The 14846-nt window shown below is 43.9% G+C and overlaps 1 pseudogene; it reads right to left on the reverse strand.

Moving 5' to 3' along the window:
• The window catches only part of LOC123405333, a 66340-nt pseudogene that overhangs the window by 15312 nt on the left and 36182 nt on the right, over window positions 1-14846 (reverse strand).

Genomic DNA, 14846 nt, shown 5'->3' on the forward strand with positions numbered 1-14846 from the left:
CAACCGGCGGGAGCCATAGGGTTGTCTTTAAACTAATTTTTGTGCTTGCAGATGCGTTTACTATATTGCTAGGACGTAGCTTTAGTAGTAATAGCATGAGTAGCACGACAACCCCGATGGCGACACGTTGATGGAGATCATGGTGTGGCGCCGGTGACAAGAAGATCGTGCCGGTGCTTTGGTGATGGAGATCAAGAAGCACATGATGATGGCCATATCATGTCACTTATGAATTGCATGTGATGTTAATCCTTTTATGCACCTTGTTTTTCTTCGAACGGCGGTAGCATTATGAGGTGATCTCTCACTAAAATTTCAAGACGAAATTGTGTTCTCCCCGACTTTGCACCGTTGCTACAGTTCGTCGTTTCGAGACACCACGTGATCGGGTGTGATAGACTCAACGTTCACATACAACACCTGCAAAATAGTTGCACACGCGGAACACTCGGGTTAAGCTTGACGAGCCTAGCATGTGCATACATGGCCTCGGAACACATGAGACCGAAAGGTCGATCATGAATCATATAGTTGATATGATTAGCATAGGGATGCTTACCACTGAAACTATCCTCAACTCACGTGATGATCGGACTTGAGCTAGTGGAATTGGATCATGAACCACTAAAATGACTAGAGAGATGTACTTTTTGAGTGGGAGTTTAGGAAGTAATTTGATTAGTTAAACTCTAATTATCTTGTACATAGTCTAATCCACTTTGAAAATATTCGTGTTGTAGATAAATGGCTCACGCGACAGTCACCCTGAATTTTAATACGTTCCTAGAGAAAGCTAAGTTGAAAGATGATGGAAGAAACTTTGTAGACTGGGCTCGTAATCTTAAGTTGCTCCTGCAAGCTGGGAAGAAGGATTATGTCCTTAATGCTGAGCTAGGAGATGAACCACCCGCCGCGGCTGACCAAGATGTTAAGAACGCTTGGTTAACACGCAAGGAGGACTACTCAGTAGTTCAATGTGCAGTCTTGTATGGCTTAGAGCCAGGACTTCAACGTCGCTTTGAGCGTCATGGAGCATATGAGATGTTCCAGGAGTTGAAGTTTATCATTCAGAAGAACGCCCGGATCGAGAGATATGAGACCTCCGATAAATTCAATGCTTGCAAGATGGAGGAGAATTCGTGTGTCAGTGAACATGTGCTCAAAATGTCTGGTACTCAAACCGTCTAGCTGAGCTGGGGATTGAACTCCCGCAAGAGGCTATCACTGACATAATTCTTCAATCACTGCCACCAAGCTATAAGGGCTTTGTGTTGAACTATAACATGCAAGGGATGAACAAGTCACCCAGCGAGTTATTCGCGATGCTGAAAGTCGTAGAGTCAGAACTCCATAAAGAGCATCAAGTGTTGATGGTGAATAAGACCACTAGTTTCAAGAGAAACGGCAAAGGAAAGAAGGGTAATTCAAAGAAGAGCGGCAAGCCTGTTGCCAATCCGATGAAGAAGCCCAAAGCTGGACCTAAGCCTGAAACGGAGTGCTATTATCGGAAGGGTATGGGTCACTGGAAGTGCAACTACCCCAAGTATCTGGCTGATAAGAAGGCGGCCAAGGAAAAATGAGGTATATTCGATATACATGTTATTGTTGTGTACTTAACCAGCTCTCGTAGTAGTGCTTGGGTATTCGATACCGGTTCTGTTTCTCATATTTGTAACTCAAAATAGGAACTGCGGAATAAGTGAAGGATGGGAAAGGATGAAGTGACGATGCGCGTGGGAAATGGTCCCAAGGTTGATGCAATCGCCGTCGGCACAGTTTCACTTCAGTTACCATCAGGATTAGTTATGAACTTAAATAAATGTTATTTAGTGCCTGCTTTCAGCATGAACATTATATCTGGATCTTGTTTATTGCGAGACGGTTAATCGTTTAAGTCAGAGAATAATGGTTGTGTTATATTTCTATGAGTAATATCTTTTATGGTCATGCACCCAATGTGAGAGGATTGTTCATATTGAATCTTGATAGTGATAATACACATTTACATGACACTGAGACCAAAAGAGTTATAGTTAACAATGATAGCGCCATGTTTTTATGGCACTGCCGCTTAGGTCATATTGGTGTAAAGCGCATGAAGAAACTCCATACCGATGGACTTTTGGAGTCACTTGACTTTGATTCACTTGACACGTGTGAACCATGCCTCATGGGCAAGATGACTAAAACTCCGTTCTCCGGAACAATGGAGCGTGCAAGTGACTTGTTGGAAATCATACATACCGATGTGTCTGGTCCGATGAGTGTTGAGGCACGCGGCGGATATCTTTATTTTCTCACCTTCACTCACGATTTGAGTAGATATGGTTATGTCTACTTGATGAAGCTCAAGTCTGAAACATTTGAAAAGTTCGAACAATTTTAGAGTGAAGTTGAAAATCAGCGTAACAAGAAGATCAAGTTCATGCGGTCTGATCGTGGGGGTGAATATCTGAGTTTCAAATTTGGTGCTCACTTAAGACAATGTGGAATTGTTTCACAGTTGACACCGCCTGGAACACCACAACGTAATGGTGTGTCCGAACGTCGTAATCGTACTTTATTAGAGATGGTGCGATCTATGATGTCTCTTACTGGTTTGCCGTTATTGTTCTGGGGTTATGCATTAGAAACAACTGCATTCACTTTAAATAGGGCACCATCAAAATCCGTTGAGACGACCCCATATCAGCTGTGGTATGGCAAAAGACCAAAGTTGTCGTTTCTTAAAGTTTGGGGATGTGATGCTTATGTCAAAAAGCTTCAGCTTGAAAAGCTGGAACCCAAAGCGGAAAAGTGCGTCTTCATAGGTTACCAAAAGAGACAGTTGGGTATACCTTCTATCTCAAATCCGAGGGCAAAGTGTTTGTTGCTAAGAACAGAGCTTTTCTCGAGAAGGAGTTTCTCTCGAGAGAATTGAGTGGGAGGAAGATAGAACTTGATGAGGTTGTCGAACCTCTCATCCCTTTGGATGGTGGCGCAGGGCAAGGGGAAACCCCTGTCGTTGTGACACCGGTTGAGGAGGAAGTTAATGATGATGATCATGAAACTCCGGATCAAGTTCCTATCGGACCTCGCAGGTCGACGAGATCGCGTACTGCTCCAGAGTGGTATGGTAATCCCGTCTTATCAATTATGTTGTTGGACAACAATGAGCCTGCGAATTATGAAGAAGCAATGGTGGGCCCGGATTCCAACAAATGGCTAGAGGCCATGAAGTCCGAGATAGGATCTATGTATGAAAACAAAGTGTGGACTTTTGAAGTACTACCTGAAGGCCGCAAGGCTATTCAGAACAAATGGATCTTTAAGAAGAAGACGGACGCTGACGGTAATGTGACCGTTTATAAAGGTCGACTTGTGGCAAAGGGTTTTTCACAAGTTCAAGGAATTGACTGCGATGAGACATTCTCACCCGTAGCGATGCTTAAGTTTGTCCGAATCATGTTAGCAATAGCTGCATTTTTCGATTATGAAATGTGGCAGATGGATGTCAAAACGGCGTACCTTAACGGATTCCTTAAGGGAGAGTTGTATATGATGCAACCCGAATGTTTTGTTGATCCTAAAAATGCTAACAAAGTGTGCAAGCTCTAGCGATTCAGTTATGGACTGGTGCAAGCATCTCGGAGTTGGAATAAACGCTTTGATGAGGTGATCAAAGCATTTGGGTTTATACAGGTGGTTGGAGAATCCTGTATTTACAAGAAAGTGAGTGGGAGCTCTGTGGCATTCCTAATACTATATGTGGATGACATATTACTGATTCGAAACGGCGTGGAATTTTTGGAGAGCATAAAGGATTACTTGAATGAAAGTTTCTCTATGAAGGACCTAGGAGAAGCTGCTTACATTCTAGGCATAAAGATCTATAGGGATAGATCAAAACGCGTGATAGGACTTTCGCAAAGCACGTACCTTGATAAAGTTTTGAAGAGGTTGAAAATGGAACAGTCCAAGAAGGGGTTCTTGCCAGTTTTACAAGGTACGAGATTGAGTAAGACTCAGTGCCCAGCAACTGATAAAGATACAGAGCATATGAGCACCGTCTCCTATGCTTCAGCCATAGGTTCTATCATGTATGCAATGTTGTGCACTAGACCGGACGTTAGCCTGGCCGTAAGTATGGCAGGCAGGTTCCAGAGTAATCCAGGAGCGGATCACTGGACGGCGGTCAAGAATATCCTGAAGTACCTGAAAAGGACTAAGGAGATGTTTCTCGTATATGGAGGTGACAAAGAGCTCGTCGTAAAAGGTTACGTCGATGCAAGCTTTGACACAGATCCGGATGACTCTAAGTCGCAGACCGGATACGTATTTATTCTTAATGGGGGTGCGATAAGCTGGTGCAGTTCCAAGCAAAGCGTCGTAGCTGATTCTACATGTGAAGTGGAGTACATGGCTGCCTCGGAGGCAGCTAAGGAGGGTGTCTGGATGAATCAGTTCATGACGAATCTTGGAGTGGTGCCGAGCGCACTGAATCCAATAACCCTATTTTGTGACATCACGGGTGCCATTGCCTTAGAAAACGAACCACGGTTTCACAGGAAGACCAGACACATCAAACGACGCTTCAACCTCATTCGCGACTACGTCGAGGAGGAGGACGTCAATATTTGCAAAGTGCACACGGATCTGAATGTGGCGGACCCGCTGACTAAACCTCTTCCACGGGCAAACCATGATCAACACCAGAACTGTATGGGTGTTAGATTTATTACAATGTAATTCGCATGACGATGTGAGGACTAGATTATTGACTCTAGTGCAAGTGGGAGACTGTTGGAATTATGCCCTAGAGGCAATGATAAATAAGTTATTATTATAATTCCTGTATCAAGATAATCGTTTATTATCCATGTTATAATTGTATTGAATGAAGACATAGATACATGTGTGGATACATAAACAAAACATTGTCCCTAGCAAGCCTCTAGTTGGTTAGCCAGTTGATCAAGGATAGTCAAGGTCTTCTGACTATGTACAAGGTGTTGTTGCTTGATAACTGGATCACATCATTGAGTGAATCATGTGATGGACTAGACCCAAACTAATGAACGTAGCATGTTGATCGTGTCATTTTGTTGCTACTGTTTTCTATGTGTCAAGTATTTATTCCTATGACCATGAGATCATATAACTCACTGGCACCGGAGGAATGCCTTGTGTGTATCAAACATCACAACGTAACTGGGTGACTATAAAGATGCTCTACAGGTATCTCCGAAGGTGTCCTTTGAGTTAGTATGGATCAAGACTAGGATTTGTCACTCCGTGTGACGGAGAGGTATCTCGGGGCCCACTCGATAATACAACATCACACACAAGCCTTGCAAGCAATGTGACTTAGTGTAAGTCACGGGATCTTGTACTACAGAACGAGTAAAGAGACTTGCCGGTAAACGAGGTTGAAATAGGTATGCGGATACCGACGATCGAATCTCGGGCAAGTAACATACCGAAGGACAAAGGGAATGACGTACGGGATTATATGAATCCTTGGCACTGAAGTTCAACCGATAAGATCTTCGGAGAATATGTAGGATCCAATATGGGCATCCAGGTCCTGCTATTGGATATTTACCGAGGAGTCACTCGGGTCATGTCTACATAGTTCTCAAACCCGCAGGGTCTGCACACTTAAGGTTCGGTGATGTTTTATGCGTATTTGAGTTATATGGTTGGCTACTGAATGTTGTTCAGAGTCCCGGATAGGATCACGGATGTCACGAGTGTTTCCGGAATGGTCCGGAAACAAAGATTGATATATAGGTTTGTCTCATTTGGTTACCGGAAGGTTTTTGGACATTACCGGCATCGTACCGGGAGTGACGAATGGGTTTCGGGAATTTACCGGGAGGGGGGGAACCCACCCGGGAGTGGTCCAAGGCCTTAGGGGGTGACACACCATCCCTTAGTGGTCTGGTGGGACATCCAATAAAGGCCCATGGCGCCACCAAGGAAAAACCAAACGGAAAAAGAAAAAAAAAGGGAAGTGGGAAGGTGGAGAAGGACTCCACTTTCCAATCCTAGTTGGACTAGGATTGGAGGAGGAGGACTCCTCCCCTTGCTTCGGCCGACCCCTTGGATCTCTCTTGAGCCTCAAGGCAAGGTCCCTCCCCTCCCTCCTATATATACTAGGGTATTAGGGCTGATTTGAGACAACTTTGCCACGGCAGCCCGACCACATACCTCCACGGCTTTTCCTTTAGATCGTATTTTTACGGAGCTCGGGCGAAGCCTTGCTAGGATAGATCACTACCAACTTACGGAGCGCCATCACGCTGCCAGAGAACTCATCTACCTCTCCGTCTCTCTTGCTAGATCAAGAAGTCTGAGATCATCGTCGCGATGTACGTGTGCTGAACGTGGAGGTGCCGTCCGTTCGGCACTAGGTCGGGAAGGATCATGATGAGATCGCGGGACGGATCACGATGAAGTTCGCGGGATGGATCGTGATGAGAACGTGGGATGGAGTGTACGACTACAGTGATTTGAATCATGCAAGCTGTTCCACTACATCGTTCGTGTTTCTTAAACGCTTACCGTTGTGCGATCTACAAGGGTATGTAGATCTCAATATCCTCTCGTAGATGAACATCACCATGATAGGAATTGCGTGTGCGTAGGAAAAAATTTGTTTCCCATGCGACATTCCCCAACAGAGCTTACCTTAGCTCATATGTGCATCCGTTGCATGGCAATCCCTACTCCTCACATCATATCTATCATTTGGCTTTCTCTCGCCTATGGTTGTCCTCATTGATGTGAGCCTTTCACACCTTTTTGTCTTCCTTCCCCATCATTATTCTCTTTACCATCCTAAGTGCCAACATATCTTGCTTGCGCTCATCCATTGCATGAGTGCTCAAAGTTGAAAGGGAGAGGATCATTTTGAGTTGTGCCTGACTAGTGGTCTGGGGATGAGTCAATAAGATTCTGAAGGAGACCAAGTGTGAAATTTTAGTAGATTGAGTTCTCAATTAAAAAATGCTCTAAACCCATCTCCCACTTCTTGCACGTGAACACTGCTTGGAGACATTCGAGTCACAGACAACGAGAGCTCTTGCACCTTTATGTTCTTACTTTGTTAATTGCAATACTAAATATAGACTCTTGCTTGTTATTGTATTGTATTGAATTGCATATCTTACTTGCTTTACTTTGAAGTTCTTATATGTGTGTTAGCATGTCACCACATAAATTATTTGTGTTATCATTTACCTACTCGAGGACAAGCAGAAATTAAGCTTGTGGATGTTGATACGTCCCAAACGTATCTATAATTTCTGCTTGTTCCATGATCTTTTGGTGACATTGTTATATGTTCTGCTACACTTTTATATCTTTTTACACATATTTGGACTAACCTACTAAATCAGTGCACCCAGTGCCAGTTTTTGTCTGTTGATGTCCTTTTTGTAGGGGCTTTTTCCCCAATTTACAGAGTCCCAAAAATCTCGAGAAAAATATATAAAAATCAGCGTGACGGAAGCTTACATAGCACCAAAGATGGGCCAGAGGAGAGCCAAGGCCTGCCCAGGCGGCCTCCCTACGCGGCCTGACCCCTGGCCGCACCCACAGGTCGCCTGGGTGGGGACCACCTCCTCTGATGCCCTCCTTTGGCCTATATTGATCCCTCCGATCAGAAACCCTTTCATCATATCCAGAATCGCGAATTTCTCCATCGTTCCGCCGCCACAACACCCTACCGGAGGGAGGATTGACCTCTGGGAGCTTCTCCACCTCCATGGACGCTTCCCGGACGTGCCGTGAGTAGTCCTCCTTGGACCATGAGTCCATGACCAGTAGCTATGTGATGTCTTCTCTCCAATCTTGTGCTTCAATGTTTAGCCCTTGTGAGCTTCCCTACACAATCAAGGCATCTATGTAATTTTCCTGCTACTACTATGCTCAGTTTGCTCGAATCCGATGGATTATGAGATTATGTTCAGATTGTGATGAGTTATATATTTGATTATCCTTTTATATTATGTTCTTTAGTGATGCATGCATGTTCTCTGTTTCTCTTTATTGATTTGGCCAAGTAGTAGATTGTAACTCCAAGAGGGAGCGTTATGCATGATTGTCGGTTCATGCCCCCTGATGTCTAGCTTGAGTGACAGAAACATGAGACTAGGGGATGTGTTGTTGCCACCAGGGAGAAAACAATGGTGCTTGCGACCGTGGTTGCAAGTATTGTTTACCTTACGCAAAGTTCGTTAATGCATTTGTCCGTTGCTTTGAGTTTACACTTTGGGTGGGGCTCGCAACTTAATACCAGCGAGATGTTCTGGATAGATATCTCAAGGTGGATGATTAGTAAGTAGATGTTGATGAATAAACGGTCTACTTGTCTTGGCGTACTGCCCATTACTATTGAGCCTCTAACTTTCAAGTAGCATAATTAGCATTGTGGTGTGTTTATAATTCTGTCAATTGCCCAGCTGTAATTTGTTTACCCATGCATAGTTGTTTGCCGTCTTTTGGGAGAGATACATCACTAGTAAACATCATGTGACTCTGGTCCATATTACCACCATTGTTTACACCTCCACCATTTACTGCTTTCATTTACTTTTCCGTTGCAATCACTATCACTATTCCGCTTGTGTTTTGATCCTTTGCAAACTACAAGGCCGGAGAGATTGACAACCTCTCTGTACTCATTGGGAACAAAGTTATTTGTTGTGTGTGCATGTCCATGTCTTCTGCTAGCATCAAAGTAGAGGACACCTACTTGTTGATCCTCGGAGTCCTCCTGGTTCGATACACCTTACAGTCCCCGTGTAGGGGAAATCTGTTGGTGACTACATCTCCACCTTCCACTTGGGGTAACCAACGAGGGGCGAGAAGTAATCCATCAACTCATCATCAGTAAGTTCCAGAGAAATTACCACCTTGTCGAGACCCAATACCTTTGAAATCGCATCATCACCAAAGGAGAACTGGGTGGCAATGGATGGGTCGGGATGAACGTCCACTACCAAGTCCTTGCTTCCGGTCATATGATTTGTTGCTCCACTATCAAGCAACCATGACACCCCACTAGAAGCAAACTCATCGATAATATCAATGCTTGGATTTAGGTACCCATTATTTAATGGGTCCTCTCAGGTTAGTAACAAGGGTCTTAGGAACCCAAAGATACCATTCAATGTACTCATCATAGGAACCAACAAACTTAGCAAAAACATTCCCATCACTGGCACGACACAAAACATAAGAGGAGCTAAAGTTGCTGGCTGTGTTAGGCAGAGGGATATTGCCCTTCATGGCATTACCACCCTTAGCTTGGTCCTTTTCCTTCTCATGAGTACTCTCCCCATATTTAACAAAGATTTCCATAAGCTGAGGAGGTTTCTTAGTCTTCTTCTTCTTGTTCTTCTTGGACTTGGGTGCAAACCCAACTCCTTCCTTTGCAACCACTTCCTTTTGACTCCTCAAAAGGTCATTAAGATTCTTTGAACCTTGGATGCATGTCACAAGGCCTTTCTCAAGCTGCTCTTTTAATTTGGATTTCTCCTCCACAAGATGAGCATGCTCACAACAGGGGTTAGTAGCATGGACATTATCAATTAAAACAAACGGAGAGCAAGTGGTTATTTACTTAATGAGTTTTACTTGGAGTTGAGCATGAGACTCTTTTAAAGAGACATGAGAACTCTTCAAGGCCTTGTGAGCCTTGTCAAGTGTTGCAAGCTCTTTCTTGAGTCTAACATGATCAAGCCCAAGTGCACTCTTTTTGGATTGAAGCACATGGATAAGATCAAGAGCATGATCAAGATCTTTCTTTAACTTAGCAAGGTCATTGTTATGTGACTCATCGAGAGTCAAATGAAGTCCTTGCTCTTTTTCAAGAGCAATAGAAAGATCCGCAATCCCATCGGCATAGTCGCGACTATGACCTTATAATGTAAAAATTGTCTCTTCATGAGATTCAGTGAGGTCATTAGCCTCTCCGAGTTGTTCCAAGAGAGCAACAAAATGCTTCTCGGATTTACCCTTGAGTTTTCTCATAAATTTTCCAAAGGAGTTTTCCTCCTTCTCTAACTCTTCCTTCTCATCTCTGCTATGCATGGTAGCAGAAATGATAGCTTTGATGTTGGTGGTTTGAGTGTTAGAAGTTACCTTGTTGGATGCCTTGGCTATCAGGCGCTTGACAATGCGGTTCTTGTTGGGGGCCTTGAAGAGAGACACCTTGCTTGGAGAAGAGGATGCAATGGTCACCGTAGCCAGTCCCATTGCTTCACCACTTGTCTCATCGTCATCATCCTCGTCGTAGAGATACTCTTCTTGAGCCACCAACACCTTCTAGGGCATCTTCTTGGGGAAGTTGTTCTTGTTTGGGAAGGACTTGGTCTTGTCTTTACGAATGAGCTTGCCACCGTTGTCTTCCCTCTACTCATAGGGATAATCTGCCACAAAGTGACTCACATTGCCACAATTGTAGCAAGTTCTCACGCGTTGATTTCCCTTGGACCCATGTGAGTTGTTCTTGGAGAAGTTGTGCCTTGAGTTTTTCTTGTTGCCCCAAAACTGCCTTGATGCAAGAGCCATGTGCTCCTGGTAAGCATACTTAGTGTCTTGAGGACAAGTTTCTTCTTCATCTTCCTCATCTTCCTCCAAAGCAGCCTTGGGCTTCAAAGCAAGGTTGGGGAGTCTTTTCTTGACCATTGAACTCGGGCTAGAGCATTGTCAGCGGTCTTGTTCAAAATGTTCATGGCAATAAACTCAACCAACACATCACTTGAGGACAAGGAATGAAAGTCCGGCCTTTGACGGATGACGGAGAACATGGACTTGTTGAAAGGCATGATGGCCTCGAGAAACTCATGCTTAATCCAAGTGTCATCCACATCTTTGCTTCCATGATCCCGAAGAGCAACAACAAGAGTTGTCGCTGCTCAATATAGCCCATCAGGGTCCTCATCCTCGATCATAGACAATTCATCGGCCTCATCAAGAACCACTTCATAGTTGGACAGTTGAATGCTAGAGCTTCCCTTGTACATGGTTATGATGTGCTCCCAACAATCGTTGGCACGAGTGAAGGGATGCAAGTGAGGAAGGTCTTCAACAGGTACAGCTGCATGAAGAATGAACAAGGCGGAATGATTGAGCTGATTGTCAGCCTCTTCTCTTAGCGTGGGTTTTCTTGGATCAAGTGGGTAGTACCCCTACTCAATGATGCTCCAAAATTGTGTTGAGGTGTGGTTCAAATGAGACTTGATACGAAAAACCCAGTTAGCAAAATCATTCTTAACAAGCTTTGGTATAGGACCTAGATTAATAATATGTGGTGGGTGGACCGGGTGTCCATAGACCATGGGAGGAGAACTGAGGCAAAGGCATTTGCCCCACTCGTTCCTTGAGGAGTTTTATCCTTTTCACTACTAGTATTTTCCTTTTCGGAATTGCCCCCCGTATCCGAAGTTGTGGGATTGTCCACCAACAATGGGTCGGTAAGCTGTTTGTAAATATCAAGGAAATCCTTAAGCATGTTCTTGACTTCGATAGCCATTGAGGATTTAAATGTGGACATGACCTCATTTAATTCCTTTCAGGTGACCGAGTTTGCAGCAGCTCCCTCGGGCACCTCCCCAACATGGTCCCCATCGTTTATGAGCCACAAGTATAAGGGATCTATCGTAGTCCTTTCTATAAGTAAGAGTGTCGAACCCAACGAGGAGCAGAAGGATCTGACAAGTGGTTTTCAGCAAGGTAATCTCTGCAAGCACTGAAATTATTGGTAACAGAGAGTTGTGTGATAAGATGATTCATTGCAAGTAGCAAGTAACAAAAGTAACCACGGTGCAGCAAAGTGGCCCAATCCCTTTTTTAGCAAGGGACGAGCCTGGACAAACTCTTATAGGAGGTAAAGCGCTCCCGAGGACACATGGGAATTTCTGTCACTCTAGCAACTCATCATCTACTTACTACTTCCCAATGCCTTCCTCTAGGCCCAAATTATGGTGCAGTGTTATGTAGTCGACGTTCACATAACACCACTAGAGGATAAACAACATACAACGCATCAAAATATCAAACTAATACCAAATTCACATGGCTACTTATAGCATGACTTATCCCATGTCCTCGGGAACAAAAGTGACTACTCACAAAGCATAATCATATTCATGACCAGAGAGGTAATGAATAGCATCAAGGATATGAACATATAATCTTCGACTGAGTAATCCAACTAGCATCAACTACAAAGAGTAATTAGCACTACTAGCAACCTTACAAGTACCAATCGGAGTCGCGAGACGGAGATTCGTTACAAGAGATGAACTAGGGTTTGAATATGAGATGGTGCTGATGAAGATGTTGATGGAGATGAGTCCCCTCCGATGAGAGGAGTGTTGGTGATGACGATGGCGATGATTTCCCCCTCCGGGAGGGAAGTTTCCCCGACAGGATGACCCTGTCGGAGCTCTAGATTGGTTCTGCTCAAGTTCCGCCTCGTGGCGGCGGCAATTCCTCCTGAAAGCCTCCTCCGGATTTTTTCTGGAACGAAACCCTCCTTATAGCAAAAGAGGGGGGCCAGAGGGCCAATTGGGAGCCCACAAGCCCCCTAGGCGCGGCCAGGGGGTAGGCCGCGCCTAGCAGGCTTGTGGCCTCCTGGTGGCTCCCGTGTGGTACTTCTTCGTCCCAGTATTTTTTATAAATTCCAAAATAATTCCTCATTGATTTTCACGGCTTTTGGAGTTGCGTAGAATAGGCATCTCAAACTTGCTCTTTTTTCATGACAGAATTCCAGCTGCCGGCATTCTCCCTCTTCATGTAAACCTTGCAAAATAAGAGAGAAAAGGCATAAGTATTATACCGTGAAGTGTAATAACAGCCCAAAAACAATAAATATCAACATGAAAGCATGATGCAAAATGGACGTATCAACTCCCCCAAGCTTAGACCTCGCTTGTCCTCAAGCGAAAGCCGAGATCAATAAATATGCCCACATGTTTAGAGATAGAGGTGTCGACAAAACAAGATACGGACATGCGGGCATCATGATCATAATCAGAACATCAATAACGTCATATAATCTCTTATGCTAAAGTGACAATTCCTTCACAAAGTAAAGTATGGATCAAGAACCTTACTGAGAATTAACAACCAATAGCCTTTAGTCATTGAAGCAATTGCAATTTACCATAACATCGGAAAGAGTCAAATAAGAGCTTGTAAAGCAAATCCACATACTCAATCATCCTTTCGTCTCCTACAATTGCTAAAACTCACGTGGTACTCATGAGATCAAAGTTTTAGCTGAACACAAAGAAAGATAGGGGCTTATAGTTTCGCCTCCCAACCACTTACCTCAAGGGTAATATCAACAATAATAGTTCATGAATACTTACTTCCAAGTTGACATACGAATATAGATCTTTTCCTAGCATATGACGTTAGCCAAGATAAAGGCGAAATAAGGAATTGGTGTAGATCACCATGACTCTTTCAAGGGCAGAAAGTAAAGGTACAAGATAGGCCCATCGCAGAGGGAAGCAGAGGTTGTCATGCGCTTCTGAGGTTTGGATGTGCGACCTCTTAGTGTGAAGGAACGTCACTTTATATTGCCTCCTGTGATAAAGAACTTTATTATGCAGTCCGTCGCTTTTATGTCTTCCTCATCACTGGTTCGTACAAAGCTTATTTTCCACACATTAATAGATCATACATAATTAGGGATCAATTTTTATTGCTTGCACCGACGACAACTTACTTGAGGGATCTTATTCAATCCATAGGTAGGTATGGTGGACTCTCATGGCAAAACTGGGTTGAAGGTTTATGGATGCACAAGTAGTATCTCTACTTAGTGCGGAAGTTTTGGCTAATATGAGGTGGAAGCAAGCAACATTGTTCGGAACCAAGAAAGCATAATTTATTATGATGTCTTCCTAATCCAACATCTACTTCTAAGCATGTAATAGTTTAGTGAGTGTTCACAATCATAGATGGTGCCCAAGATGATATATTTATATGTGAACCTCTCCTTCTTTATCACTTCCTATTAATTGCAACAATGACCAAGTTCTACGTTTGTCCACCCTCAACAAGTTTCAATCAACATTCTTTTTATATGTGAAGCCATCACTTCCCATAAGATCATTACATGATCTTTCATGCTTTTGTTCTTTTATCATTCTCTTGATCATGGCATGAGGCAAGGCCCTTAACTAAAACACTCTTTATTATATGACTCACAAACTTGAATACATCGGGGGTGACACAAAGCAAAACTTAAGCCTAAAACACTAAGAACTTTATTCTACTAGAGGAAGATAAAAACAAAAAGGATCGAACTAAGAAAAGGTAAAGGCAAAAGATGTGATGGTGATACGATATCGGGGCAACTCCCCCAAGCTTGGCATAAGCCAAGGGGATTGCCCATACCCATGCTTAGTTGTCTTCCTTCGATGGTGATGGTGGTGGAGTTGTTGCAACATGGGTTTGATCCTCCGTCTTCCAAGGCATAGGTGCTCCATCATGGAAAGATGACCGAGTCTCCGGAATCCTCAAATCTGCAGCTAACCGTATTGATTTAAATCTATACTCATACTCATAGTTTTGGTTCTACAGGTCATAGATCTGGGCTTGGAGGTGATAAATTCTTTCGTAGAGCCTGGAGAGGTGCTTCCCGATGTCATTGGCATCGATCTTGTGCTTGTTGGTGAACTCCATGATCATCATGTGGTTGGCGTTAAGTCCACTCTCCACCGTCCCTTGGCACTTGAAGACTTGTTGTTCCATTGCTTCGAGCCTCGCCTCCATGCTTCCGGTCTTCTTGGTCCCCTCAACATCACGGATGTGCGGCATAACCTCACGCATCTCGATAG

Source organism: Hordeum vulgare, chromosome 6H (assembly GCF_904849725.1).
Source record: "Hordeum vulgare subsp. vulgare chromosome 6H, MorexV3_pseudomolecules_assembly, whole genome shotgun sequence".
NCBI classification, from domain to species: Eukaryota; Viridiplantae; Streptophyta; class Magnoliopsida; order Poales; family Poaceae; genus Hordeum; species Hordeum vulgare.